The sequence below is a fragment of the Paramormyrops kingsleyae genome, chromosome 23 (assembly GCF_048594095.1).
Source record: "Paramormyrops kingsleyae isolate MSU_618 chromosome 23, PKINGS_0.4, whole genome shotgun sequence".
Classification (NCBI taxonomy): Eukaryota; Metazoa; Chordata; class Actinopteri; order Osteoglossiformes; family Mormyridae; genus Paramormyrops; species Paramormyrops kingsleyae.
Window position 1 is genome coordinate 7,668,119 of NC_132819.1, and position 25,563 is coordinate 7,693,681.

Consider the following 25,563-nt stretch of genomic DNA (forward strand, 5'->3'; position numbering starts at 1 on the left):
TTGGGGTGGGGCAGCTATGTTGGTTGGGTTGCAGAAGGTTCAAACCCCTCAGTCAGCAGAGTGATCCCCCCCACTGGACCCTTGAACAAGCCCCCTAACCCCATTTGCTCCGGGGACTGGCTGACCCTATTCCTCTATGCCAGGTTCATGAGGTGGCCTCCTGGGATGCTTTTCCAGCTGTCCTGAAGGAGGTCCCACATTTAAGCTGAGCACTCTTTGGCTGATCTTCCTTTACTCTCTGGTCAAACTCCCCCAAAAAGCTGTTCTACTGTGTTCTGCCAGATCACATGCGACACTGTCACTCTCCTTCGTAGGCTGCTTTGGCCAAACATTTGACTGGTAGTGCATATATAGCTGATAGTGAAGTTTGAGGTCTTAGTGCAGGGTCAGACCGTTTATTTGCCCCCCCCATTTTGAGTGTTATGGGCTCTACCCAGGGGTCCAGCGGACACAAGACTATTCAGCCAAGGATGGGATGCAAACTGGCAACTACCCAATCACAGGCACTGAAGCCAAACCCACTGAGCCACACACTTAGGGCTGAACGATTTATCGATTTCAAATCGAAATCGCGATTTGAAAGAATGCGATTAGCAAATCGCAAAGGCTGCGATTTAGGACATACATTATACAGCACGTCGGACCCAGGGTTTAAAACTGTTGTAAGAATAGTTTTCCAAACTCATACCGTGCTCCCTATGTGACAGTCGTTCTCACCAATCACATGCGCCGTGCTCCTTATGTGACAGTCATACTCACCAATCAGAAGTGGCCCGAGGCGACGGAGTACACGCCCACAAACAGCAAACATTTGAAACCTGAAGAAAATGTTGCATTCGCGGTGCAGAAAATGTTGATTCCGCTACTGAGGTGTAAGTGAATTGCTTTTCTATTTCATGGTCCGAGATTGTTTCAGAAAGGTCCTATCATCAATAGAACCGGCGAGCTCCTTTTAAACACCAGCTGCAATATACTTCAGCGTATCATACCTTTGGTTTTGTTAATAGGCAATAGCATTAGTATACCGCTAACCCATCAAAACAAACAATGAGACAGTCAGTAATTCTCACAGCAGCGGAGTCGATGAAAACTCACAATACAGTCGTGTTTATGTCATATGTTTTTGTGCTTATTAAATTTAAGTGTTTCCAAAAATTAATCCCACAACAGTAATAAAATAAAAGTCTTGCTTTAACATAAATACTAATCGCTTTAATCGCTATTACAGTTGAGTTGGGTATGGGCACGCGGTCTTATTTAGAAAGCATACAAAAAGAGACGCATAATGTTTAATCATTCGTTTTGTATTTGTATTAAAGCAAAGGAATGATAAGCTGCAGTCGAAAACTGCATTCTACTTCTCATTTAAAATGCAGGGTTGGCAACTTTGGTCAGCTGCATGGAGTGAGATTTTCTGTTCTCTGTTCTGCACACTCATTTGCATGTATGTAAGTTTTATTACCTTGTAAATAGTCTGTAGGGTTTGCAAACTGCCGTAACGTTTTTGATGCAGCTAATTTTAAGTTCAGAATGGAATATAGATTTGCCGTAAGATTTCTTGCGTGAGAGTCTGAAAGAGTTTGCAACCATGAACACGTACATTTTTTTGTTTAACCTGAATTGATTTGTATAGAAAATAACCGTATTCAGTTGTTAAAAAGCGGAAACTTCGACCAACATGAAATCACCAATAAACGTCTTCTATTTATTCAACATTTTATAAAATGCATACTACATTAAAAAATTTCCAGCTTTACGGTTTCAGGACAGAACAGCCACTCTGTTATGAACGTTACGGTTTTTTGAGCGTTATTAGCAGCTAACAACACAATAGCGCAAACGAAAGGGCTGCATACACTGAAGTAGTTCTTGCTTGTTCATTCGCGTGGGAAATTGGCGGTTCTAGTGTTATTAGCAAAATAGCAAAATCGCTATTTTTCTTTTTGCTGCAATTGTTTTCATTGTTATTTTATTTAACTTGACATCTTTATAGTCTCCTTGCATTAGAATATAGACCAGTTAATACTGATGGTATCTCATGCTGCGTCATATGTTTTACAATTACTACACACTGAATATTGAACTCAAGCTTGACATAAAAAAAATTAAATCGTAATCGCAATTTGTCAGAAAAATCGCGATTCGATATTTTCCCCAATTCGTGCAGCCCTACACAGACTTCCCCAAAATAGGACCCAGTGGCCTATGGTTCCCCTCCGACCTCATGCAAAATTGTCAGGTAACAGATTGCATCTTGCAGAATTCCGATCTGCCATTAAACAAAAACTTTTTTCCAATATGACAAGAACAAACTATGGGTACCCAGCTAATGTTTTTACACACATTGCTGATTAAGCTAACCAAGTAGTAAAATACAAACATGCACACTCAAAGGGCAACCACAACTAGGAATGAAAAAAAGGCTAACCTAAAGGCACTTGATGTATGTTGAGTATGTACAGTATGCTGAAAATTAATCATTTGTGGGAAGCAACTTATTGTCCAAAAGATGTTACTGCCTTTTCCTTACCACTTCAGCTGATATTTCAAATTAATGCCATTTGAATTGCACAACAGATCTGACAGCAGTTTTCTGGTGGAACCACAAATAATGTCCATTCAGGTCCTGGTATTTACAAAATACCCAGCAGGCACATGCCTGGGCACAGTCTAACAAACCCCAAGAGAGTCTCCAATTTCCAACTACAAGGCCCAGTGAGTAAATTACCCTTTAATTTTCCTGCGTTTCTGGGCAATGCCTGTTTTGTATAATAACTGGATCATGGTTGATCCCCCTGCCAGTCTAATTAAATTAGAAAAGGAACAGCAGACTCACACCCAAATAGGATGGAGCGTTTGACAGAGGCCCTCTTTTAATAACGGAGTCTCCCTTGCTGTTTGCCAGCCTTCTTCCTCTTCAGGATGCCTCATCATTAGCAGAAATGGCAGTTTCCATGAAACTAGCCAAGCATCTCAGCTTTAAGGTTTCAGCCTCACGCCGAGAAGGCGAAAGCGAAAGTGACAGCTTCTCTGTACATGTGTGTGTTTTCCTCTCGAATAATAACAATAATAAAAAACTAGATAAGACAACAAAATGCCGTGGTGCAATAAAACACCCTGGTTTGTGGTGGTGGGGTAGCTGCCACAGATTGATGTGTTTGTTTTGCCTTTGTTTGCTGCCATGCTTTGTCTGGTGCCGTTACATGGCGGCAAAGACGCGGAGCATTGATGGGGATGAATGGCCCAGTCTGCAGGCATCTGTCATGTTGTGACACACCAGTCATTGCAAAACAACGGGGATGGGGATTTTGCAGGGGGAGCCGGCAGATTCATACAACCTTGTAGATGTATGGTCGGTGTTTGTGAAGGTGGAGCTTTTGGGTGAGGTCCAGTGCTGCAGGGTCAGAGCCTTTTTATTCTGGGTAAATGTGCAGAATGTTCATAAGACACATTGTAATGTTCATAAGCAGGCACATGTATGAGGTGACGTCAGGGACCACAGCGCACGTCTGAGCAAGGGCATATATTTCACAGTTTTATTAATAAAGTATTATTTATATTTGTTGGCAATAAATTACCCATCCATCCAACCTTTTCTACACACACTTGTCTTATGCACGGTTACAGGGGTCCAGAGTCTATTCTAGAGGGCAGGGAATAACCAAGGATGGGGCACCAACCCATCGCAGATCTAGACATAAAATTATTCGTAGATAATTTCTTGTTTTTCTTTCATCATTGCATTCTTAATGATGGACTGAAAGTTATCTGGGCATGGGCCTGGGTGCCCCCCCCCCCCACCCTGGTTCCATGGTACCTGGGTCACGCTAAAACCGTGCATCTCTCCTGAAAGAGATTCCTCCATCTCAGAAGCCTGGTTGTTTTCGGGAGTGCAGTGCAATTTCTGCCTTTTTCCCTCCTGTTCCCCTGTGGCTGCATTATGTTGCTACATATTCAAGCTTTCTCAGTCACACGGGCTTCGAAGATCCCTAGAGAGCTTTAAGCATGTTAAGGCCCACTAATGGGAAAGAGACTGGACAACAGGTGCCAACAGTACATTTTCAGGGCAAAGTGACTTCTTCTCAATGGGTAGAAATAGCACAAAGCCTTAGTAATGTTAGGCTTAGGTCCTGCAGGAGTCCTCTTAAAAGTGAGCACTTGATTTCTAATTGCACAGTCTGGAGGAGCATCCAGCATACAATAGAAAATCCAGCTGCAGGGGTACAGATTATGGAAATGCTCTCTTGCTCAGAAGTGTCAAAGCGGGCAGCCGGGAACCCGGGCAAGACCATGGAAGGTCAGATATCAGGAGCTACAAACCGCAAAAAAAACCTCTAAAACTCCGAATTTAAAGTGCACAGCAAAGCAGAGGATAGAGAGACACTCCCAGTGCTGAATTTTTAGTGGCTAAAGTCATTGATAGTACCCTACCTACAGCATAAACAGACAACCAGAAGAAATCCAAAATAAAAATCTGGGCCCCCTATAACTTGGGGTCCTGTGCTACAGTCCAAGTTAGCCGTGCATAAGGCGGCATGGAAGTAGACAGCAAATTACCAGAATATGATTCTGCTGATTGTCTTACTTCCCAAAGAGTGGGGATTGCCACTGTGAGGTGATGTTCTACAGAATGATTAATGGTCCTCGCTGCCTAATGACATTTGATACAGTGCACTGCCCCCCAATCCCTGTGTGTTGAGTTTGTGTTTCCTCCCCGTCTTCTCCTCTGGCATCTCCTTTTTTCTGTCACGGTCCAAAAACATGCAGCTAGGCGGCCTGGAGGCTCGAAATTGAAGAGAAAGTTTCCAAAACTCGCTCAGTTCATTTTTTTGTTGATTTTGAGATGAGACCGCCAATGACTTAAAGTCCGGCTTCCTCATCATATATTACCATATTGAGAACAAAGAACTTTTGTTAAAAATGTCTGAAACTCATTAAACCTGCAGAATTTTTCTCAAAAACACATCCCATGAACTGAATGAGTTCTAAAGGATTTGCTCAATTTTGATTCCCTGTTGCGTGTGTGGGTGCCAACACTGCGATGGTCTTGGGTCCCATCCACGGTGTCCAGTACTTTGAGCCCGATGCTTCCACTGATAGGTACCAGGTTCACCTCCACCCTGTACTGGATGGACAATTATGGAGGAGAGATGAATGCTTGATTGGGTAGATGATACGGTGTAAAACTTTTCTATCACAAATAGCCAAATTGCAGAGATACTGAAAGTGTGCGCTCAGGATTAACTTTATCAACATGATCTGTCCCAGTGAGAAGGTCAGCAAATGGTCCAGACCTGTTAGTCCCAAAGGAGCTGGTGAGATTGAAGGTAGGAGACCATTAGCAGAACAGGGTGACAAGCAGACACAGGGTTCCCTGTCAGGGTCCAACTGCTCTACTAGGCCACAGGCTTAGCCTGCTCAAACTCTCTATCTGTCTCTATATCTATATCCTTTTCTATACCATTATATTCTTTTTTTTCCGTGAGAAAAGGAGCCGGTGTTGTGAGGGGTTTGTAAGGTTCCGGGCTCAGAAGAACATGTCACCACCACTTTGCTGTGCAGTTAATAATGCAACAAATGAACACGCTTGCCTTTCGTTTCAGCTAATTAGTGTGGGAGAGAATAAGCGTACATGAGTGTGTCTGTGTGTTTGTGAGAGAAGATGCCCAGGAAACCTAAGCAGAACAGTGTCAAATTTGCATAATGGCAGAAAATGTGCATGTTTGCATGCATTTTGTTTATTTTACATTATTAATATACCCTTGGGAGGTGGAGCTGGGATTTATTTCACTTCTCAGTATCTTTGATAAGAATGATTTACAGAAAATCCCTCCCCAGCAGTGCGTATTTCCAATCTGGTCAGGTATCTGTATCATTTACTGTGCCGTCCGGAATTTTTTCATTACTCGTGGGATCTTTTTGGAAGCACGGAGTGTGGATTGACTCTTCTTATGTTTGTCATTTTTCCAGCTCACAAAAACAAAAACTTTTGACATTTTGTACTTCGAAGCTTATATTTCCTGCAGATTTGGTAAAATGCCACGTGCACTGTGTCTCTTCCAGTACTGACTGTAACGGCCCAGAGCACATCTCTTACAATATTTTAGATTACAATTCTTGACCGGATGCATCCCTAATAATAAGGCACATGCTACTCAAATTGCTTACGATCCATTTAATTTCATTTTCTTGAGAAGAGCGGCATGGCATCATAGTCGCTACCCCCTCTGGAGACCAGGGTTCGATTCCACGTTCCGGTTCTACATGTGTGGCGTTTGCATGTTCTCCCCATGTTGTTGTGGCGTGTCCTCCGGGTTCGTCACAGTCCAAAAACACGCTAAGGTGAATTGGGGGTAGGCAAAGTGCTCGTAGGTGTGAATGGTGAGTGTGCCCCGCGATGGGCTGGTGCCCCATCCTGGGTTATTCCCTGCCTTACACCCATTGCTTCCAGTATAGGCTCTAGACCACCCGGACCCAAAAAAGGACAAGCAGAAGTGCAGAAAATGAATTTTCTTAAGTCACTATCAGCATTAGTTTCTGCCATAATACCCTGTGTATTTTAAGCCAAAATCTGGCCACTGATAACCTTCACCCTGGGCTGTTGATCCTATCTTGTGCTACCATGATCGTTTTGGCTGCACGTGTCTCCCATCCACTGGCCTTGCTATCTGCAAACAGATCTTGGCCCCCATCAAAGCTCATTAGAAGAAGCCAGCTAAGCTCTTAGGCAGTGACATTGACCTCTGCCTGACACCAGTCTGTTTGTCCCAACAGAATTCATTTCCAAAGCGCTGCAGCATTTCCCTAAATGCATAACACAAGAAAGAGAGCCACACTAAGGGACTGTCTTTAATCTAGGGGTTTGGCTCCTTTTTTCTTCGGGCAGGCAGTAGGAACCTGCAGGAGTGACCGGCGAGAGTCAGCCACTTTCCTTTCCTCCACAGAAGAGCTCATTTAATTAAATTGCATCCTTATTTATTTATCCATTTTGGTATTACTTCTGCTCGCTAAAAGGACGCTGGACATGAAAGTGCAATTTGAGCTGCAAGAACATATGAATCCCTTCCAGAGATGAGCTGCCTCCGCACTGAGCTGGAGGCGTCGCCAAAATATTTTTGCGCGATGCAAGTAGACTAAAGCTCCATGTGGACAGTGTGAGCGAATCGTGTCCTGTGCCATTTCGATGCATTAGTGAGATCTGACAAAAATAAACGTACACAACACCCCCAACGACCTGCAATCGCATATGGTTGATTACACAACATACAGAAAAGTCATGAAATTACTCAGTAATGGTTCATTTTTCAAAGGTTACTTACAACCACAGTTTGTCAGTGTAGCTGCTGCTAAAAACAGCAATTTATAAAGGAGTATTTTAATTTTATATATTTTTTTAAAAATGTCACATGTTTATGTCAGAAGTGACAGAGGAGAGCAGTGAGTGAACAAACCATTCTGTAGATATCTGAGAAGGCAGGGGTGCTGGAAGATGGATGACCAGAGGAAATATCGATGATGGAAATGGACATGCTTTCCTGTACCTGGGGAGAAGATTCTGGAAGATGAACAATCCGTGGAGGCCCAGTTCCTGCAGACTCGGAGATCACTCCTTATTTTTGACTGGGATGGATAGCCCGCCTCCCATCCCAGAAGCTGTCCTACTGGCTTTCCATCTGGGGTGAACTGGGGAACCTCTACTGAAAATGGGAGAAGTCACCTGAAATCAGCTGCCTATCACACACACACACACGCACACACATGTCAGGTAAACATATCTTTATGGGGACCGCTCATTCATTTCTATTGGAAAAATGCTAACGCTAACTATGACAACCTTAACCCCCACCCTGCCCTAACCATAACCATAAGTAACCAAGCAAAATACAAGAGTTTTTGCATTTTTAGTTTTTTCATTGCGGTCACAGATTTTTAAAACTGGTCCCCATAAGGGAAAAAAAACGGGTATTCATCATGTTGTGGGGACATTGTGTCCCCATAAGGTACGGCATTCCCGCTCACGCACACACACACACGCGCACACGCTGCTTCTGCAGCCATATGCTCCCACCTCCAGCAAGTCCCTATGGCCAATGTTTTCCTTTCACATAATCACAAAGCTGCTCAAATTTAGAAAAATCACTTCACCCAAGTAATCAAATAAGGGCAAAAATGAAAAAAAAATGCCTACAATTACTATTTAAAATAAACCCTCAGATCAAAAGGGTGTCAGTCATAGCACCGTTTGACCACACATGCAGTTTGGGTGGGATGCACAAATAAATATCACTAGACAGAAATTGTTTTATTTCAATGGATGAATGGATGGATGAAGTGTCCCAGCGGTTCTTTCACCTGTTTTCTTATTTGTTATATTTATATACAACAAATCATGGCATTACAATAATAAAAAAAAATGCAACAAAAATTAGTATTAAAATGGATCATGACCCAGGGTTCGAGTCCTGCTGGACATCCTGGCTGTAGCACCCTGAAGCGCCGTTCTGCAGTGAGGCGGATCAGCTTTGTTAAAATGACAATTTATATAAATGTAATAAAACATTTTCACTAAGCTTTCCTAATACCTTTATGTAAAGTTAGGGTTCCGGGCAATCAAATCTAAACTCTAGGAAGGCACATGCATAAACATTGGAATAGGGGTGCGACAGTCATATTTACCTGTTTTCGTTGCAGTCCTTGCTGCTGTATTCTGCATCTGTTGTAAGGAAGACAGTGTGGAATTTGTGCTCGCTGAGAGCAGAGCATTGCGATATTCTGATCCAGATTAAGGCATCTGTTGATGTTTCTACAGTATTAGAAAACAGTCTGTTTAAACTGAGAGAAGCATATCCTACACAAGGAGTTAATATGACAAGTAAATGACAGGTCTGCATTAAGCATTACACCAAGGTTATCCGTCTTTTCAGTGAAACCATAACCAATTGCTGATGACAGGTCATTATAAGTGCTGGTGTCACCTTATAGTAAAGAGACCTCTGTTTTACCGCTGTTTAGACATGCGGCGCTTTTTTAGTAGGATAAGGAACCGAGCAGAACCTGAGCCGTGCCACGAGGAGAAACCAGTTAGAGGGCGGTTCAAGCTAGCTTTGGTTTTCCAAAGGCGTTGCCGGGTTTAGAGTGTGACAGAGACGCTGTTCACTCAGCATACATCATTTTCTGGGTGCTAATTTTCCCCAGGACGTCTGTGAGAATAGCTGTGTTATGTTAGCATCAAATGCTAGTGGAATTAGCATTAGTTTGCATAGATTTGCATTACATATCCATTCCGTTCGGCGGTTCTATAGTACTACTAGTAGTAGGTTGGGAATTTTCAAGTTCTGAGTTATTGGGAATGCATCAATATATCGCGATGCACGATACAATTAATAGTGAATAGCATATACAATATGCCCTTTTTTCCATCACATAATCCATGCATATTGATGCAGATCACCAGTATTTTCATGCATTTTGACCAGTCGGATGGTGGTGAAGTTAGCAACTCGGTTTAGCCACGCGTTCAACCCTTCTTACTATATCTTTGAAAATATCCAAGCATATGGTAAGCAAGGGCATGTCAGTGTGGGTTCGGCTTGCATGATTTACTATGGAAAACCATCTTTTTGTGATATGCCTGGGTTCTTGGTGGCAGTGGAAAGCACCAATAGAGAATTATCTCTCATCTTTCCACTTCTTTAATGCAGTTTACTATGGTGAAGTCATTTGGTGCAGTCAAAAAACTATATATTTATGTGGCATTTGCAAATGGTTAATTTTAACTTACATAAAAGTTAATTTTATGTTTTCATATCATTCCTAATATAGGAAGCATGCAGAGACAGAACAATAAAGGGACCAACACCAATCTCTGCAGGAATCCATATATCACCACGGAGACCATTGATTCAGGGGGTTATGAAATATCCAAACATATGGGTCACAATTGTTTATGTAGGAGAAGAACCATTTATGGAAAATTCTGTACGGACGCCACATGCTAGCCTGCTTTTAAATTATTCAGCAGTTGATAGTGTTGATATTATCAAAGCCAATGCCAAAGAAGATACTGTTGCATACTTGGAAGAGATTATAGTAGTTCATCATTTATAACTGCAGCTGAAGCTGTTTCAATGCTGTGAATCGGCTGGAAGCCAAACTGATACTTTTCAAATATATTGTTAATATCCAAGTATGGTTGCAGATGGGTGGAAGTAATTTTCTTTGGAGAATGGGGGCATTTGAGACAGGTGTATAATTATTAAGAACATACAAATCTAACTTTGGCTTCTAAAGCTGTGGTGTCATTACATACACTTTGAATGTCACAATAGCAGAAATTAGGGATGTGTTAATTATTTTAAATATAGGTTCTCTGACTACTTTAAGCAACTCTTAAAGAAATTTAGTGCAGATAGGATCTAGTAAACATATAGTGAGTTTTCAATCCTGATTTTTTTTTTAGTTCATTAACCAATAAAAGTGTGTTCACTTAGTCAGCAGTGCAGTACAGTCAGGTACATGGGTGACCCTCTAATGCGACAGATATAAGAGAATCGCCCTTTGAATCGCCTCTTTATTAGGCTGGGAAGTGCCCCAATTCCAAACACCAATAAGCATGTACTGTGCATTCTTTGATAGCCAATTAGCATAAAGATTGCATTATTAGTACCTGTAATTCCAAGTCAGTATGTAGTCAAGCCCAACAATGACTTACTGTTACATTGTAAGTCTAGTTGTGCTAAGTGAGAAGTGCTAAGTGAGAGCTTATAACATGAGTCACAAAATAACAGGACAACCCTTATTAGTTTGTTTCCTTTAGCAGCTTGTTCTTATAGAACCCATATGTGCTGTCTGGTGAAGCGGTTGTACTTGATGCAGGCATATTTCTTGGTCACATACTCTTAATCAATGTAATCTGACTTTGTCAACTGAACCATGACCATTGTTGTCATGAAGGCTTTCAGCATGATTAGTTTGAGACTGCTAGGGAGAACCTACAGTTTCCAAAGACTTGGTTCTGTCTACAGGGTCTTGTCTTCCAACATCAATTTGTTCCATTGATGAGCATGCCTTTTTGTATCCTGTTCCATGTCTCATTTTGGGGATCCATCTATTTTCCTTAAGCATGATGACATCATTACTTATCTGTTATATTTTGATGTCATGCCTTGATAAGGTACACACAACATGACCAGTCTCACCCAGCTTATCCAAAGAAGTGAGCTTTAATGCAGCAACCCATAGCACATCAGCTGTCCCCACTGCAGAGCAGAAATAACATCTGGTGATAGTACTCAATCATGTGATCAGTAAAGTCCACATGATATCATAAGAGGGCATCAACATTGATCTCGACAAGTCAGTACTCAAGGTGGAACTCAGTTACTTCACCAAGGCAGAAGGGTCCAACCGCAATGAGTCTGGTAGCTTAACACATACATCTGTGGATTGTGCAACATACATAATAATATACATAATAATGCCTAATAACAGTCCTATCTTGATCTATATCCTATCACACAGAGGTTACCACTCTGGAGTTGATGTAGTACTGAATCAAGCCCTTCATTGGACGCATCAGAATGTAGTACAAATGGTAAGTTAAAATTCCAGAGAATGAGACAGAGAGGTAAGGAGTGTGCACTGATTTATAGCGCATTGCCACACCCACCACAGGGATGAGAACCTGAGTGCAGCCATGCAGCTGGTGATACTCCCCAGTGGCTGGAGTGCCAGTCCTGCCACCAACCCCCAAGTTTTTCCCTGTAAGTTGGAAGACCGCCCTGCAGGGCTGGATGTAGATTAACGTCATACCCAGGACAAAGCAGTCGCTGGTTAAGGGCCTTGCTCAAGGGTTCAATGGAGTAGGATCACTCCTGGCATTCATGGGATTCGAACCAGCAGCCTTCCGACTGCTAGCCACAGAGCCACCACTCTACCCATCAGAGAATGGATCAGTCAATAAATCTGGACACAATAAAAGTCCACTTGATAGGTGGTTGTGAAGACAACTGATGTCTGTCTACTGCTTTTAACAAATCCATCCATCTATTTTCTGAAACCACTTTTCCTATTTAGGATCTTGGTGGGTCCAGAGCCTATTCCAGAGACTAAATACACAAGGCAGGGAACAACCAAGGATGGGGTACCCATTGCAGGGCATTCCCATAACTCCAATTAAGCTTGTTTTCAGACTGAGGGTACGCATAGGAAACCCCACAATGACATGAGGAAGAACATGCAATCTCCACACACATGGAACTCTGGTTCCAGAGATGTGAGACAATAGTGCTAATCACTGCACCACTGTGCCACCCTTCTTTTTAATAAATGATAAATGATTTTTCCTCCACTTCACCAGGAGACTTAAGTAATTCAAACATTGGTTTAGTTGATCTGGAGAAATACTAAATAATGGATCTATAGTAACTTAAAAACCCTCACTTCTCAGACGGATTTTGGCTGTTTTTCTTTTAAGTCTGTGGATCTTTTTGGATCTATCTCTCGGGAAAAAAACATTCATCAGAGATGCCCCCTAAAATACCCTCCATGCATTATCGAAATGCAGCTGGTGCATCTGTTAGCCCAAATGGAATGCAGACACACTCATATAACCCCCTTGCATTCCTGAAAACTCTGATGCATCTTTGATTGAAAAGTATGAATCTTTTTAGGCTGTCCAGTAAATCTTGTATCTTTGGCAGTTTTTGTCTATCTGAAACTGTTTTATAGTGCTGTTCCCAAAAAAATGACCCACAGAAAAAGACCTGCTACTTACAGACACACACACAAGAGGCGATCAATATGATGATGTGGTTTTTTTATTCCAACTCCTTTCCAGGATATTTTGAACATCTTTCACCTCATTGTTCATTGCACAAAATTGAGTTGTAACTTTTGCACAGCAGTGTCATCACTGAGGTTATTCTTCAGTCTGAACATTGGAATATAGCCTTGAAGAAAGACGTCAGACTCCTCAAAGATTATCTGGCTGGCAATCTGCCACTCTTGGTCTTGAAGGGCGACAGGCGGATGCCACTTGTCTCTGGAAGTACTGCGGGGTACGGCTCTCTTGGCATCCCTGGGCTGTAGTAAAGTCTACACTCAGTCTGGGTGTTTAACCTCTTTGAACTCCTTGAAGATCAATGGGTTTGATGTCAGATATCTACATCACCGTACAAAGCATAAATCTCTGTGGCAGATAAATATAATATTTTATATAATTCTGGAATTCACCACTAGGAAGAGATCCAAACCATTCATACACAAGGTCTCTTGTATTACTGTACTTCACACTTACCCTGTAATACATGAGGGAAAATACCCTGCAAATCTTTTGCCATATACAAATTCTGGCCTACTCTGCTACAATAAAACTACTCATACCCATAATGCTGTGTCTACTTTAAGACCTACTACTGAGGAGATTCTCTATCCTGCTGCCTTGCAGTACCTAACACCTTAGTAGCACTGTGCTAATTTGATCTTTCATGTATGACCTTAAGGAATGCTTCAGTTCTCCTGCAGACCATCTTTCTTTGTCAACATGTCTTTGAAAATTCCAGGTTTGACTAATTTTAACACAGCTTAAATAATTTCTGACAGATTTTTCTCTCTCAAAATGTCATCCATCTGGTTGCATGCCCTCTTTACCCTCTTATAATTTATATTGAATCCCGCATTGGAACTGCAACCACCATGCATTTTGAACTCTGTGTGACAGTGATGCTCCAACCTCATTGAGTCACTAAACATTAGGTTCAGTACTTGGCATCCTGTCCTTACCCAGTGTCCATAACTGATGTGGTGATTCCAGTAATTCTAAGTTCACCAAGGCTGCCAGTTTGAATCCTATGGCCAACAGAGTAATCGCATCAGGTCGGATGCTTGAGCAAAATCACAAACTCTAACCCTAATGCCAGAATAAGTCCAGCTTTCTTTTACAATTCAAAAACATGGGTTAGGCAGGCTAATGTCTCCAAATTGGCCAATCACCCTGTCCAGTGTGGCCCTGGCCTTGAGCTGTGTACTTCCTGTGATTGACTCCATGACAGATTCTCCATGATCCTGTACTGGATATGCAGTTGCATGAAATTATAATGTTACACAAGATCAAGATAATGGTGTAAAAAAAACATCACCAAATGTAAATTTTGTTACATTTTACAGCTAATGGAATGTAGTCATTTATTTCATGGGTTAATCATTTACTTGGCTTGCCAGCTGAATTTGTTTCACGGCTGTTACATACGTGTAACTCCACCTACTGATGTTATATGAAAATATACACTTCTGCTGACCCCGTACGTCAGCATTTATTAAGCAAACCAAAATAATACAAATTATATATTTGATTATTTCTAAATAATTTTTAGAAAATGATTGCACATTGCCAGGTGGCGGTCTATACAGAAGAACATCCTGCTCCGTGACGACTTCTGCATTCCGCAATTTGTAATTGTGAAAATTATGCATTTATACACATGCAGAAAGTTAAGAAACACAAAGAGTTCAGATGGGGTGCACCTGGGATGCTGGATTACTCCAAACTGACCCGGCTATCTGAGTGGTATTCCACAAAGCAAGATTTCTGATCAAGTGGCTGGGTTACCTTAAGCTAAAAGTAATGATCACTCAATACCAGTTTAAGTAAGGCACTTTCCTATTGGACAATCATGACTTCCAGCTTAAGTTAACCCAGCTAACTGTGAAATCCTGGGGGGTGTTCCACAAAGCAGGATTTCTTGGTTAGCTGGGTTTAACTTAAGCTAGAATTCATAATTATCCAATAAGAGGTTAGGTAAGGAGCATTTCTATTGGACAATCATGACTTCAATCTAAGTTAAACCAAGCCAACCAAGAAATCCTGCTTCGTTGGAACACCCCCCTGCTTTGTGGGACACACAGAATAGGACCCATGAACCAAATAAAACTACCTCACAGAATCAAGTACCCACAGAGTGTCCCGAATGCAAACTGGAACATGAATTGTAGGTTTGAGAAAGGGGAACCTGATCCAGAACCATGCACTAAGCACATCAGAAATACTTTATGGATCTGTTTTCTATAGTGCTAAATGCAAATGAGGCGGTGAGGAGGGGCAGGCCATATTTAACACCTGTTTGCAACTAGTACTAATCAATCGTCAGCTCTGCAAAAGACCAACGCCAAGAGAGCATTAGAGTGAAAAATATCTGCCATTATTTACTTCATGACTCTTCAATCCACTTCCTATTTGTTTTAACTCATTAAATACTCAGCAAAGCCAACTAAGGTCTGGTTGCTGGCTAGGTGATTAATATATGAAGAAATTAATATTTATTAATGAATGGGCTCATTTTTGGTTTCACCGATATGCAGCGTCGTGCACCGTGCTTGCTGGGGCGTGGCTCCAGGGCCCCAGTCACACTGTCCAGGATACAGGATGGATGGGTGGATGTCTGGATTCGCTCCTCCAGTGTTTGTCTTGCGCAAATTGATAGTCTGATTTATGCCCATGAAATGAAATGCACGATGAATAATTTTGTCTTGGGGGCCAAAAGCTGAATATTTGTAATTCTGGCTTTCAGCTCTTCTTCCCCATTGTGCGCAGTCTGTGACTTTCTATTTTATACGACTATCTAGTTCAGGGATCTGCATTTTCTAAATGTTAGAGGCAATTCTGAAGCAGAAAGAAACTACTGACACACATTTCTTAAGAGTCTCACCATCAGCTTGCATCTAATCACAAATCTGCATTCAAAAATGTTAAAAAAAAAAAACCTCTTACCTAAATGTTGTGTTGCTTTACAGATGATGAAGCATGTCAGAGGAAATCCAATTAGCAATTTTTAGCAGAACGAAAGAAATGTCTTTTTGCTACTCAAGGCCCTTCGCTTTCATTTATAGTCGTCTCACATTTTTAATAGATAACTCAGTTTCATATTTCTTTTCCGTACTTTCATATTGGCGCGACGAGGTATTGTGTGATTCTGTTTATTAGTTAAGCTGTTTAATTGTTATTTGTCTTCAGGCACTTTTTTTGATATGAAGGGCAGGGAGGGGATTGGGGATTTAGATTAACAAGTTTTATATTTTTTCATCATATGAAAATAAAAACTAAATATAAATTCTGGTTGTTGATACAAAAAGATGAGTGATCTGAAAAGAAGACGTGAGTCATTAACATTTCTTTATTTAATATAATTATTGAATGTTCCGTATTATGAATAAATATGAGTAGAAGTCATGTGTGTGTATGCAGATGCTCACTTATGTGTGTCCATCTGTATATTTTTTGCTCATGGTCACTGGAAGCTTGGCTCCAGTTACACACACACACACACACACTTCCATGCTTTTCATTTCACAGGTGGATGGACACATTACTTCTGATTTCAGGCAGGCAGCTGTAATATCCCCCTGGTCTTGGATTTGGTGATTAGCTGAAACCCCCAGCACACCTTATTCTAGCCTGCATTGCCCTGCTGCTGTTTTGTGGAATGGCACTCAGGTTGGGGGATGTCAAAGGTTGGGAAGGAAGGTGGCTGTTAACCATGACTGAGAGCTGTAGCATGTGGATGTCAGTCTGGATACAGAGCAAAGAAAGCAGAACAGAGCAGAGCCTTCTGATGGACAGGGAGGCAGTTAGAACAGTCAGTCAAGAATGATGTTGCTGATACACCGTCTGAGGAGACGTTCTGTGCCGATAATATACCGGGGCTTTAAACAAAGTGATTGGAATTGATCAATGGAACCCTCTATATATACAAGGTTTATGAAGTCTACCATTTGTCCACCTGCACTGGCGGAGAAAACCAACCAGTGCTCGATTCTGCATATTTAATACCTTTGCAACAAAGTTTCAATCGATTCTCTTGCCTTTCAGACGTATGAGATTAACAGAACGTGAGCAATCATTTCTAGTCCATCTCTCTGCGTGTTCTAAACAGATCACTCTCATGTCACTTTGTACCACACTTAGCTGGTGATGGATTTGTAATACACGGAGGCTTTTAATACTTCTGAAATTATATCATTTCAACTTATGGTTTGTGGTATTTGTAGTTATAAGATTGCTAGGCTAGACAGATCTCCGCATGCAATTGGACAAACCCATTTCTTGCAAGGAAATTTTAAATGAGCTTCCCATACTCGACAAGAATGTAAAAGATGGACAGATGGACAATTCAGCTATTGGATTATCACAGGTAGTGTTATCACTGGTAGTGTTATTATGAATAATGTTATCACAGGTAGTGTTATCATGGGTAGTGTTATCACAGAAAGTGCTGTAGGTATCCAGCAATCTTAGTGATTTTGCAAATTTTAGTGAGGATTTTAGTGGAATGTGGTTGTGGCATCGTTTTACATTTTGTGAATGCTGGTATTTTCATTACTTGCTTGCTTCAGCTTGTTGGTCATATGTGTCAATCATGTGTCAATTATATGTATCAAGTTCTACAGACAACCCCCCTTAGGCAAATTGTTGTCAGGGATTCGGAGGAGGGACGTTCATGAAAAGGGGTGCTGGCTGGGCTTGGGTAGTATTCCAGTAATACCAACCCCCCCACCACCACCTGCTCAGGAAATTTTATTGGGAGATACCAGAATAGCATTGCTTTATGAAATACAGTCAAAGTACTGTATACCGTGAAATAATGTCTGGACAGTATTAAAATTAGACACCACCCAAGTCCTGTGCTGCCTGGGGGTGGAACTCGAGTTTGTCTGTAAAATTTGCCGGCTAGGTTGGTCTGGGGATGCAGTGGTAAAGCTTCTTGCCAACTCATTTTTACCATGGCTGAATAGCAGAGCAACAGATTTCCAGGATACTGCTCATCACTGGTGGATATTATGAAGCTGCTGTCAGTTTGCAGGAGACTCCCGTAACTTCCGGGAGGGCGGAACGTCTGGGTTATGTGTGTCATGTCGAGTTTGTTAACAGCAGTACAGTTTGTAGCTGCGTCTTTGCTCCTGCTCTTGAGTGGCTCATTGATTTTATTAGCTGATAAATAACCTTTACAGCTTTGGCTCAAGGCTTGACATTTGGAATAAAAAAAGAAAGATACAATGAGTCACTTTGTTCAAAGCCATGTCTGCTCAGTACCTTTATGGAGTACACATCAATTTGTTTACTGCTTCTCTTAATAATCATAAAACTTATGCAGTACTTTATTACCCATTGTACATAGTTGAAATATTTTATTTTGCTTCAGGGTAATACACAATGGCATTGGTACTGTAAAGCTGAAATGAGTTTCTTTTGAATTTAGTCTCAAAACTATAAATTATATGAAAAAAAAATGGAATTTGCCTTGATATTGATTTGAAATTCATTGACACGCAATAACATTGTGTAATGTTGTTTAAAAATATCTATTCCGATATTCTGAACATGCCTCCACACCATTGTGGCCAGGGATTATGTGATAGGACATACATTGTTGGATAAATTGTTGCTAACCTGCCTCTGCATCAACCATCTGCCTATACAGCACAATGCATGATGGGAAGCATCCAAAATTTTTGTCAGTCACACCATGAATACTAAACGTAGAAATCTGAATATTCTGGAACATTGAATTGCACCACATGTTAGATCATTATTATTTTGTTTGGCTTTTATTGATGCTTTTATCCAAAGCAGCATACATTTCTTTTGAGAAAGCATAGTTAGCCATTAGAGAGTGGAATCGCTCAACCACCAACCTCCTAATCACAGATACAGTGTCATAACCCAATGAGCCATGTCCCATCAGCCTTATTGTTCCCACTACTGTTCTTGATATTATATGTTCAAATGCATTTCACATATGTGTTTATTCTGTTTTAAGTGAATATACTGTTTGTTTCCTGCCAGTCAGCTGATCAAATTGTTATCATGTCCTGTCTCACAGCCTCTGCCTCCATTTCACTGTGACGCTGAGTGGAGGAGATGGTTACGGAAAGACTGGACGTCAGTTTCAGGTGCCGTGTCATGACCATGTTTGACAATATTTTGTCTGAGTGTGCAGAAAAATGTTTTCTTTGAATGTACAGAATGCCCAGCAAATCCTGGAGTGGCCCTAGGGGTGTGTCAACATATACCTTGAGAATACCCCCAGCCCCATCTACGCTGCTCCTCGAAGTAATGGGCAGCCTGTGGGGCAGCGAGGCAAAAAGCAGCCCTTGATGTGTGTTTCAGGACGCCGTCAGGCATAGGTAAAGGCCGCAGATAAACAGGCCACAAAAAGCCCCGCGTAACGGCGTCTTTCCTGGCCGGCGGTATGATTGTGTCGGAAAGCCTTTAACGGGATTTCACAACAGAGGAACAAAAGTGCGCGCTGCAACTGGAGTGCAGTGCAGTTCAGAGGAGGCAGAGACTTTAAGATGAGCAGAGGGAAAGAAACACATTTGCAGTGCAGATCGTGGACACAAAGGACCTTGGATACGCTTCCCATGCTTTTAACAACGGAATACAGAGTTTGAACCCATGCTTTTATTCTCGAAGTGCTGTCAGACTTTATACAGGTGTGGCCATTACCTCGTTTTGCTAGATGGCTGTTTTCTTTATTCCTGGGAAAGCGTCAAGCCTTATCAAACACAGAACATACGAAGTCTGGGAGGAGAATTCACAAAGAAACAACATCTGCAGAGCTAATACACCCACCACAATGCTGCAGAAAATCTCAGGTTGATCTCTTCTTTAGCTTCCCATGCTTTCCCAGCTGGACGCCTTCCTGCCAATCAGCAGGCCTTTGGTTATACATTGAAAGAGATTGCAGTGGCCCACTGTGACATCGACAGATGCACGGCAATATATGGGCTCTCCTCCTCATATTCAGGCAGCGCATTGCTGTACCGCTCCCAAGCTCACGACCCACTCCCACTCCGCGACTCGGCTTAATTGGAGCGGATTCCCCACAGACCCACAGGACATTCCACACACAGGGCAGGTTATTTCTCTCCTCATCCAGTGAACAGCCTCCCCGGTGGCCCATTACAGATGGTGCTCCCTCTCACAGGCTCTTACATTAATTCAGCTCCCTTTGGTTTATGAATTTGATGGCTGCTGAGTTGGGAAGTTCATCCATGTAGAGGGCAGGCCTACTCAGTGTGATGTGTCCTTTAAAAAGCAGATTAATAAGTCAAAATACCAAAAATGTCCAGTTTTAGATGTACTCTTAAAAACAATATAAATGTAAAACATCCATCCATCTATTCATCCCCTAACCACTTTTCCTGACTAGGGTCACAGGCTAAAGATGAAATGGTAACTTTACTTGACGGGGCACAAATACTTAGTAATAACTCAGTTACTATTGAAGTACAAATCATGAACGAATCATGGACAAATATAGGCACTACTTAAGATAGAAGATGCATCATGATTGATTAATGATGAACATGAGAACAGTATTTCACTTGTGTTATTCCTGACTTCCTTTAGTTGTTCCTTTAGTAGTTCACAAAGGTTTACAGAATTAATAGACATAGTAACAAATATAGTAACTGCTTGAGATAAAAACGTGCATATCAATTCATTAATGATGAATTAACATGGGATTGGTATGTAACTATTTACCATTTAGATTTTAAGTTGGTGTCACGACAAGGGAACCAAAGGAATTTAAGTCAAAGGAATTTAAGTATTTTCAGTCAGACTCGAAAACTGATTTCAACTACAGTGCAATGTTTTCCTCTATCAATTTTTCAATAACAGGCAGTGTTAATATTTAAATTTAAAAAAATCAAATCAAAATCAGAGACTTCAAGGTTTCCATCTATTGAAAAGAATGAGAGAGCACGTGCATCATGTTGATTAGAGCTGTGCTGTGGGGTGTGTTATTGAAGCGTGTGGGGGTTGCTGAGGAGGTGTTGCAGGGAGGTGCAGCTATTACGGGACACGTGTCGATGCCAGGGATGCGTTAGCCGCCCACAAGTGCAAACCCTGCCGTAACCATCCACTCTTTGACAAATGTACTGAGCTTAACCACAACTCCGATTATATTGCAACAATCAGAAAATAAAATTCAGTTTTTCTTTTTTATGTGGGTCACGGTTCTGTGTAACAACCATGAAATGAATTTCTCACAGATTAACTGTGTAAATTAAGTGTGGTTACCCGTTCTCCAGTTGTGCAGCTATCACAATGTTTGGCTGGCATTTGGAACAAGAATATATCAATATGTTTTTCACTAGAACTATACAAGTGAGATACCTTAGTAAAGGGACCCTTCTAGAACGCACAAACCAAAGTCCAAGCAGTCCTGCTACTAATTCTTTTACTCAGTATTAAGATATCATGGTCCTGTTGGTATTAACCTTGATAACCTTTATATGCTAATTTGTACTTCATTTGCGGTATAGATGTTAAAATGCACGGAAATTTCTTGTCATATCAGCGCAAATGCACATAAAATACATACGGATTCACGCTGTTACAACAATCGATTTCCTCACGTATCTCTTTCATAGGTGAATGCGTACTTGCATACCAGTTATGTCAATCCCTGTGTATAGTCAATGGGGAAAAAAAATAATAGTTAATGCAGAACACAGAATAAAGGAGATTGATTGGGATTTCTCACCATCAGGCAACAGTTAACCAAAAATTGACTGAAGCATAAAAATGACCTGTATTTACTGTATAGTAATTTAATTTTTAGCACTTCACAGCAACCAATGTCCACCAATAATTAATGTCTCAAGAGCGTGGAGGAGATCTTTGTTGCTGTATTTTCATAATCACATAAGCCAGCACAGAGCTTATACATGCAGATCAATTAATTAAAGCACAAAAAAGCAAATATTCAAACTCCTGCTGTTATTCTTACCAGGTGATTATGTCTCTCTTAAATTTTTTGCCTCTTGCAATGCTTTCTTAGTCTGTTACATTTAGGAGAAACCTTATGCATTGTAATTATTGCATTCAGTAAAGTTATATGTGTAACTGACTCTACACACATCCAATCGGCATGTTGTTCGCTTTTAACACCTCCAACCCGTAATTGCACAGCTGTCTTTCATGCAGTATTTTACATGCTTATTTATAATGGTAGCTGATTTGAATGTGCTATTGAGACGGAGTGTGGGTGCAGGCATAGAGCCACCGCACGGGACAGCGCTACAAAATGTGGAGCAAGAACCATTCTGTCATGCAGCAAAATATCTTTGTTCCATTACCCTGTTAAATAAACATTCCGAAACACATTTGGATTTGTGTTTTAGACATTGCTGGCAATTTCTGCTTGTCTTAGAAATATTGCCTGTTTTGCAGTTTTCTCCTGGAGTCACCAAACATGGAATAATTGAATAGTGATTCTTTATTCATCCTGTTTTGGAAATTGGGTAGTCTTTGCATGTTCCATCTTTTTCTCCGTGAGACACACAGACACATATACAGGTGAGAGCAAGTCTTGGGGTCACAGCACAGGGCCGGCCATGGTGCAGCGTCCCTGGAGCAATTGGGGTTAAGGGTCTTGCTCAATAGTGACATCAGTTTTTGAACCGGCGACCTTCCAATCACAGCCCTAACCTGCAGGTCCACACCCCAGAGTTGAACCTGGGACCTTTCACACTCTAAGTGAGAACCCACATTTAAATTAAATCAATTTTTCAGTAGTTCAATCATTACTTGCAGTTTTTCCTTCACTTTGTTTAAATAGGATATTTTTTCAGAGTTGGTATTGGCTGTAGCCCCAACCTCATTAAAGTAAATTTGCTAATAATAGTAGGTATGCTTGTTACACTCCATCTCTGGAGCTCTTGAAATGGTCTTTTTCATTCTAGATGCAGAAATTGGGCACCTTCTGCATTGTTATTCACATTGCCTTACTCATTTCATTAATTTTCATTAAGGGGTAATGGGGTTTCCTTAAGGATTGATTATTTTCTCACCAAAGGTAGTTAGATAATGTTGTTGAGAAACTCATGCTCTTTTATTGCTTGCTTGCTTGCTGTCCTATGGACACCCCCAATGCACAAACACACAGAGGTGGAAAGGTCAGGTTCAGAAAGTACAAATCCAAACCATGATTTTAATTGTTTCAACCAACCAGAAATAAAATCTTGGTCTGGATTTGTACCTTCTAAATCTGAACATTCCACCTCTGTAAATACACACACACACAGGTTTGTAATTATATCTTTGTGGGGACTCTCCATTCATTTCATTAGGTAAAATTCTAATCCCAGCATGACGACCTTAACCTCTACCCAGCGCTAACCTTAACCACAAGTAACCAAACAAAATATGGACCGATGGCTCGATCCCAACAGCAAACTCAAGTAAGGTCACAAACAAAGTAAGAACTGGACTTGGGTTAAACTGCTGTGTACCTGCCATTTACATTGCTAGCCACTGATGAGGGGTTCTTCTGATGAGGGGTTTAAATACAGTGCATACCCGTAGAGCCACCCTAGTGATATAGTGCATACCCGTAGAGCCACCCTAGTGATACAGTGCATACCCGTAGAGCCACCCTAGTGATACAGTGCATACCCGTAGAGCCACCCTAGTTATACAGTGCATACCCGTAGAGCCACCCTAGTGATACAGTGCATACCCGTAGAGCCACCCTAGTGATACAGTGCATACCCGTAGAGCCACCCTAGTGATACAGTGCATACCCGTAGAGCCACCCTAGTGATACAGTGCATACCCGTAGAGCCACCCCGGTGAGCGTACATAGCAACGTCGCGAATAGATATATATTCTAAGGCACTGAAACAAAAAGACGTTGTAGTACCAATAACTACTGACACAAGACTTACTTGGCACTACTCTTTCAATAGTGATAGGGTGACCAGATAATCCATGACAGGGAGGACACTTTGAAATAAGACAGGATCTGTGAAGTACAATTTCAATTAAAAGGACCGGGATTTCACTTAAGCACTGAGCTCTTGCTGTGTGCTGATTGGTTAGTCTCCTGTAATCATGCATGTGTCACTAATGTTAATGCGAAACAGCTGGATGAGTTTTTCAATCAAGGAAACAAACCAGTCAAAGCACAAGAAAAAATTAACTATTTAGCCGAGCAGAGGAGCCTTTCGATTTTAAAGTAGTTTGTAAAACCTGAAATAGCTCAAAGTGTCCCTGACATGGATTTTCTGGTCACCCTATATAATGTCGACCCAGAAAGGTACATTTGTAACAAAGGATTAGTCATTTCTGTCCTTATTGAAGAGCGAGATTTAGCACTATGCAACTGACTGAACATTTGTAGAATATGATGCGTCTTACAGAGTCATCCCTCCCAGCCCGGTAGTGGTCCCACTAGGGTTGCAAAATTCTAGGAATATTCTTGTTAATTCCCATACTTTCCCGTTAATTCCCATGGAAAGTTTCTAATGTGGAATATTTCCAAAATTCCCCAGCTTAACTTCCCATGGAACGGAAAGTTTCAGGAAAATTTCCAGATATTTTCCAGCCCTTTGCAACCCTAGGTCCCACATTGGTCAATAGCACAACTGACAGCTTGAACAATTAACCAGTGAGAACTTGATGGCATGGGGCACCTGTAGTGATCCTACATGGTCAATGGCATTACTGACAGCTTGACTGACCAATAAGCGAAAACCTGATTGCATGGGGTACAAGAATTGATACTTACTTTAACTAGTAAGCAGCCATTTTTCTGGGTGAAGAAATATAACACTGGATCCTTCAGTTACAGAATCCAATTCCTTGTTGTCATAGCACAAAAAAAACTGATATAAGCAGTACATACTGTATATAAGCAGAAACTTACATATGCAGAAACAGATGACATACAAACGAAAAGTTTACAGGTGCACATCATAAGTGTGTGTTTTTCTTATGCAGTTACCCGTAACCTAGGTTACACATATGTATTTCACAGCCATCACACATCAACATGTTCAAGTGTCTTCATCAAGAGCCACTGAAGCCCCACCCCCTTCTTTTAAGTCAGTATAAAGTGCTGAAAATCGTCCGCACCCCCCAGCCACCCTAGGTTTAATGACAAGCTTACAAATGGCACCTATAAGCAGATTCAGACTAATACACATTCTCTCCGCTCCTTGTTAGAGTAAAAGCCTTCGTTGGAGCAGGAGGTTAAGTGCATCCGGAACAAAAAAATTGCAACTTCTGTGTTAGAAAAATATTGCTTTTAAATGTCTGAAAATGGCATTGGGGGAGGGGGTGGACTGAGGGAATTGCTTTACAGGTGCAAAAAGATGACAAAAGAACAACAGGAAATCGGCATGCGCACTCACCAGTTCACTGCTCATTTGGCGAATGCTGCCTTGCGGCTCCCGATTTGCTGGTTTACATTGTGAATTACTGCAATTAAGTGAAGCTGAAATAATCTCGTGCCAGGCAGGAAACAAGACCGGAGCAGGGGAGATGTTCGTGGCTGTGCAGTGCTGATAGGTACAGTTCCTTCCGGAAACTTCAAAAGGCCTTTGATGGTGCACAAAAGTCCACATCAGTTTATCTTTTGGCTGTTTAAGAAATGGGAATATGTTAAAATTTCAGACACTTTTCTTTTCGTTGTCTTGATTTGTGTGTACACTTCTCTTCTTTTTCTGGTACATGTAATTTTTTTAAAAACCACGTGGAGCAGGTGTGTTGCATTT

General features: G+C 41.3%; 1 long non-coding RNA gene across 2 annotated transcripts in view; it reads left to right on the plus strand.

Moving 5' to 3' along the window:
- The first annotated feature begins 703 nt into the window (after positions 1 to 703).
- Positions 704 to 25,563, plus strand: part of LOC111854271 (uncharacterized) — a 49,285-nt gene continuing 24,425 nt past the window's right edge. The window contains exons 1-3 of one of the 2 annotated variants that reach the window (XR_011984994.1): positions 704 to 872; positions 18,876 to 18,945; positions 19,018 to 19,179. This is a non-coding gene — a long non-coding RNA (uncharacterized lncRNA). The remainder of the gene's footprint in view (positions 873 to 18,875; positions 18,946 to 19,017; positions 19,180 to 25,563) is intronic. The other variant, XR_011984993.1, reaches the window with a different exon arrangement.